Here is a 6,730-nt window from a genome sequence, read left to right as displayed (position 1 = left end):
TAAAACTTAAATATATTAAGACATATAAAGTCATAAAAATTTCATAGTATAGTAAGGCTTAAAAAGTCATAGTATATTAAGGCATAAAAACTCATAAAAACGTCATAATATATTAAGGCTTAAAAACATCATAGTATAGTAAGGCTTAAAAAGTCATAGCATAGTAAGGCATAAAAAGTCAAAAAAACGTCATAGTATAGTAAGGCATTAAAAGTCATAAAAACGTCATAGGCATGAAAAGTCATAAAAACTTCATAGTATAGTAAGGTATGAAAAGTCATAAAAATTTCACAGTATAGTAAGGCTTAAAAACTCACAGTATAGTAAAGCCTAAAAAGTCATAAAAACGTCATAGTATAGTAAGGCTTAAAAACATCATAGTATAATAAGGCGTAAAAAGTCATAGTATAGTAAGGCATAAAAACTCATAAAAACATCATGGTATAGTAAAACTTAAAAATGTCATTGTATAGTAAGGCATAAAAAGTCATAAAAATGTCATAGTATAGTAAGGCATAAAAAGTCAAAAAAACGTCATAGTATAGTAAGGCATGAAAAGTCATAAAAACGTCATAGTATAGTAAGGCATAAAAAGTCAAAAAAACGTCATAGTATAGTAAGGCATGAAAAGTCATAAAAACGTCATAGTATAGTAAGGCATAAAAAGTCAAAAAAACGTCATAGTATAGTAAGGCATGAAAAGTCATAAAAACGTCATAGTATAGTAAGGCATAAAAAGTCAAAAAAACGTCATAGTATAGTAAGGCATGAAAAGTCATAAAAACGTCATAGTATAGTAAGGCATAAAAAGTCAAAAAAACGTCATAGTATAGTAAGGCATGAAAAGTCATAAAAACGTCATAGTATAGTAAGGCATAAAAAGTCAAAAAAACGTCATAGTATAGTAAGGCATGAAAAGTCATAAAAACGTCATAGTATAGTAAGGCATAAAAAGTCAAAAAAACGTCATAGTATAGTAAGGCATGAAAAGTCATAAAAACGTCATAGTATAGTAAGGCATAAAAAGTCAAAAAAACGTCATAGTATAGTAAGGCATGAAAAGTCATAAAAACGTCATAGTATAGTAAGGCATAAAAAGTCAAAAAAACGTCATAGTATAGTAAGGCATGAAAAGTCATAAAAACGTCATAGTATAGTAAGGCATAAAAAGTCAAAAAAACGTCATAGTATAGTAAGGCATGAAAAGTCATAAAAACGTCATAGTATAGTAAGGCATAAAAAGTCAAAAAAACGTCATAGTATAGTAAGGCATGAAAAGTCATAAAAACGTCATAGTATAGTAAGGCATAAAAAGTCAAAAAAACGTCATAGTATAGTAAGGCATGAAAAGTCATAAAAACGTCATAGTATAGTAAGGCATAAAAAGTCAAAAAAACGTCATAGTATAGTAAGGCATGAAAAGTCATAAAAACGTCATAGTATAGTAAGGCATAAAAAGTCAAAAAAACGTCATAGTATAGTAAGGCATGAAAAGTCATAAAAACGTCATAGTATAGTAAGGCATAAAAAGTCAAAAAAACGTCATAGTATAGTAAGGCATGAAAAGTCATAAAAACGTCATAGTATAGTAAGGCATAAAAAGTCAAAAAAACGTCATAGTATAGTAAGGCATGAAAAGTCATAAAAACGTCATAGTATAGTAAGGCATAAAAAGTCAAAAAAACGTCATAGTATAGTAAGGCATGAAAAGTCATAAAAACGTCATAGTATAGTAAGGCATAAAAAGTCAAAAAAACGTCATAGTATAGTAAGGCATGAAAAGTCATAAAAACGTCATAGTATAGTAAGGCATAAAAAGTCAAAAAAACGTCATAGTATAGTAAGGCATGAAAAGTCATAAAAACGTCATAGTATAGTAAGGCATAAAAAGTCAAAAAAACGTCATAGTATAGTAAGGCATGAAAAGTCATAAAAACGTCATAGTATAGTAAGGCATAAAAAGTCAAAAAAACGTCATAGTATAGTAAGGCATGAAAAGTCATAAAAACGTCATAGTATAGTAAGGCATAAAAAGTCAAAAAAACGTCATAGTATAGTAAGGCATGAAAAGTCATAAAAACGTCATAGTATAGTAAGGCATAAAAAGTCAAAAAAACGTCATAGTATAGTAAGGCATGAAAAGTCATAAAAACGTCATAGTATAGTAAGGCATAAAAAGTCAAAAAAACGTCATAGTATAGTAAGGCATGAAAAGTCATAAAAACGTCATAGTATAGTAAGGCATAAAAAGTCAAAAAAACGTCATAGTATAGTAAGGCATGAAAAGTCATAAAAACGTCATAGTATAGTAAGGCATAAAAAGTCAAAAAAACGTCATAGTATAGTAAGGCATGAAAAGTCATAAAAACGTCATAGTATAGTAAGGCATAAAAAGTCAAAAAAACGTCATAGTATAGTAAGGCATGAAAAGTCATAAAAACGTCATAGTATAGTAAGGCATAAAAAGTCAAAAAAACGTCATAGTATAGTAAGGCATGAAAAGTCATAAAAACGTCATAGTATAGTAAGGCATAAAAAGTCAAAAAAACGTCATAGTATAGTAAGGCATGAAAAGTCATAAAAACGTCATAGTATAGTAAGGCATAAAAAGTCAAAAAAACGTCATAGTATAGTAAGGCATGAAAAGTCATAAAAACGTCATAGTATAGTAAGGCATAAAAAGTCAAAAAAACGTCATAGTATAGTAAGGCATGAAAAGTCATAAAAACGTCATAGTATAGTAAGGCATAAAAAGTCAAAAAAACGTCATAGTATAGTAAGGCATGAAAAGTCATAAAAACGTCATAGTATAGTAAGGCATAAAAAGTCAAAAAAACGTCATAGTATAGTAAGGCATGAAAAGTCATAAAAACGTCATAGTATAGTAAGGCATAAAAAGTCAAAAAAACGTCATAGTATAGTAAGGCATGAAAAGTCATAAAAACGTCATAGTATAGTAAGGCATAAAAAGTCAAAAAAACGTCATAGTATAGTAAGGCATGAAAAGTCATAAAAACGTCATAGTATAGTAAGGCATAAAAAGTCAAAAAAACGTCATAGTATAGTAAGGCATGAAAAGTCATAAAAACGTCATAGTATAGTAAGGCATAAAAAGTCAAAAAAACGTCATAGTATAGTAAGGCATGAAAAGTCATAAAAACGTCATAGTATAGTAAGGCATAAAAAGTCAAAAAAACGTCATAGTATAGTAAGGCATGAAAAGTCATAAAAACGTCATAGTATAGTAAGGCATAAAAAGTCAAAAAAACGTCATAGTATAGTAAGGCATGAAAAGTCATAAAAACGTCATAGTATAGTAAGGCATAAAAAGTCAAAAAAACGTCATAGTATAGTAAGGCATGAAAAGTCATAAAAACGTCATAGTATAGTAAGGCATAAAAAGTCAAAAAAACGTCATAGTATAGTAAGGCATGAAAAGTCATAAAAACGTCATAGTATAGTAAGGCATAAAAAGTCAAAAAAACGTCATAGTATAGTAAGGCATGAAAAGTCATAAAAACGTCATAGTATAGTAAGGCATAAAAACTCATAAAAACGTCATAGTATAATAGACTTAAAAATGTCATAGTATAGTAAGGCATAAAAACTCATAAAAATGTCATCGTATATTAAGACATAAAAACGTCATAGTATAGTAAGGCTTAAAAAGTCATAGTATATTAAGGCATAAAAAAGTCATATTATAGTTAGGTTTAAAAATGTCAGAGTATATTAAGGCATAAAAAGTCATAAAAACGTCATAGTATATTAAGGCTTAAAAACATCATAGTATAATAAGGCATAAAAAGTCATAGTATAGTAAGGCATAAAAACTCATAAAAACATCATAGTATAGTAAGTCTTAAAAATGTCATAATATATTAAGGCATAAAAAGTCAAAAAAACTTCATAGTATAGTAAGGCATGAAAAGTCATAAAAATGACATAGTATAGTAAGGCATAAAAAGTCATTAAAATGTCATAGTATAGTAAAGCTTAAAAAGTCATATTATAATAAGGCATAAAAAGTCTTAAAAACATCATACTATAGTAAGCCTTAAAAAGTCATAAAAACGTCACAGTATAGTAGGGATTAAAAACTCATAAAAACGTCATAGTATAGTAAGGCATAAAAAGTCATAAAAACGTCATAGTATAGTAAGGCATAAAAAGTCAAAAAAATGTCATAGTATAGTAAGGCTTAAAAAGTCATAGTATAGTAAGGCATGAAAAGTCATAAAAATGACATAGTATAGTAAGGCATAAAAAGTCATTAAAATGTCATAGTATAGTAAAGCTTAAAAAGTCATATTATAATAAGGCATAAAAAGTCTTAAAAACATCATACTATAGTAAGCCTTAAAAAGTCATAAAAACGTCACAGTATAGTAGGGATTAAAAAGTCATAAAAACGTCGTAGTATATTAAGGCATAAAAAGGCAAAAACTTCATAGTATAGTAAGGCATGAAAGTCATAAAAACAACATAGTATAGTAAGGCATAAAAAGTCATAAAAACGTCATAGTATATTAAGGCATAAAAAGGCAAAAACTTCATGGTATAGTAAGGCATGAAAGTCATCAAAACTTCATGGTATAGTAAGGCATAAAAACTCATAAAAACATCATAGTGTAGTAAGTCTTAAAAATGTCATAGTATAGTAAGGCATGAAAAGTCATAAAAACGTCATAGTATAGTAAGGCATGAAAAGTCATAAAAACGTCATAGTATAGTATGGCATAAAATATCAAAAATACATCGTATAGTAAGGCATGAAAAGTCATAAAAACGTCATAGTATAGTAAGGCATGAAAAGTCATAAAGACTTTAAAGTATAGTAAGGCTTAAAAAGTCATAGTATAGTAAGGCATAAAAAGTCATAAAAACGTCAAAGTATAGTAAGGCATAAAAAGTATTAAAAATGTCATAGTATAGTGAGGTTAAAAAGTCATAAAAATTTCATAGTAGAGTAAGGCATAAAAACACAAATAAAAATTAAGCTAAGAAGAAGTTCAGTCAGGAAGTCCATTTCGTTCAATTGTTTTCAAGTCACAAGTACCGTTCCCCGCCATCTATAAGCCCCACCCGCCTATTCACATCTTGACCGAATCACAACCTTAAATGTTGGCCTTCGGCCAGTCACCAGCAAGTTGTCAAACTTAAAATTGTTTTCTCTCTCTCTGCTGACATTCAGCTGTCATTTCAGCACCATGAAGAATCTGCGACACACCTCTACCCCTTCTCCACCTCAACCACAGACACCCAACAATCTCCAATCAAACCATCCAATCAGAATTTTCCCTCATGGAGACCTTCCGATCCTCGAACTCCATTCTTCATCAACACCACCAGTGTCCAGACTCCAGTGGAGAAGTCTTGTTCTTTGAAAGACCTTAAACCTCAGGATTGTGTCCATGGTGATGCACTTCCTGTTGGGGACTACGCGCTAATGTCTATAACTTCTGTTCATAATAAATTTCATTTCAATTCTCATACTCTGTTGTTCCTCTTATTAGTCTCTCCTGATTTAAAAAACATAGTACAGTCAGGCAGAAAAACATCATAGTATAGTAAGGCTTAAAAATTCATAGTATAGTAAGGCATAAAAATGCCATAGTATAGTAAGGCATAACAAGGCCCAAAAACGTCATGGTATAGTAAAGCATAAAAACATCATAGTATAAAAAGGCATAAAAAGTCATAGTATAGTAAGGCATAAAAAATCATAAAAACGTCATAGTATAGTAAGGCATAAAAAGTCATAGATTAGTAAGGCATAAAAACATCATAGTATAGTAAGGCATAAAAAGTCATAGATTAGTAAGGCATAAAAACATCATAGTATAGTAAGGCATAAAAAGTCATAGATTAGTAAGGCATAAAAACATCATAGTATAGTAAGGCATAAAAAGTCATAGATTAGTAAGGCATAAAAACATCATAGTATAGTAAGGCATAAAAAGTCATAGATTAGTAAGGCATAAAAACATCATAGTATAGTAAGGCATAAAAAGTCATAGATTAGTAAGGCATAAAAACATTATAGTATAGTGAGGCATAAAAGTCATAAAAAAGTCATAGATTAGTAAGGCATAAAAACACTATAGTATAGTAAGGCATAAAAAGTCAAAAAAGTCATAGTATAGTAAGGCATAAAATCATTATAGTAAGGCATGAAAAATCATAAAAAACGTCATAGTGTAGTGAGGCAAAAAACAGTCTTAGTATAGTAAGGCATAAAAAGTCATAAAAATGTCATAGTATAGTAAGGCATGAAAAGTCATAAAGACTTCAAAGTATAGTAAGGCTTAAAAAGTCATAGTATAGTAAGGCATAAAAAGTCATAAAAATGTCATAGTATAGTAAGGCATACAAAGTCATAAAAACGTCATAGTATAGTAAGACTTAAAAATGTCTTAGTATAGTAGGGCATAAAAAGTCATAAAAATGTCATAGTATATTAAGACATAAAAAGTCATAAAAACATCATAGTATAGTAAGGCATAAAAAGTCATAGTATAGTAAAGCATAAAAACTCATAAAAACATCATAGTGTAGTAAGACTTAAAAATGTCATAGTATAGTAAGGCATAAAAAGTCATAAAAACGTCATAGTATAGTAAGGCATAAAAAGTCAAAAAAACGTCATAGTATAGTAAGGCATGAAAAGTCATAAAGACTTCAAAGTATAGTAAGGCTTAAAAAGTCATAGTATAGTAAGGCATAAAAA

Source organism: Seriola dumerili, unplaced genomic scaffold (assembly GCF_002260705.1).
Source record: "Seriola dumerili isolate Sdu_G_001 unplaced genomic scaffold, Sdu_1.0 BDQW01000138.1, whole genome shotgun sequence".
In the NCBI taxonomy this organism is placed as follows: domain Eukaryota; kingdom Metazoa; phylum Chordata; class Actinopteri; order Carangiformes; family Carangidae; genus Seriola; species Seriola dumerili.
This window is presented reverse-complemented; position numbering follows the sequence as displayed.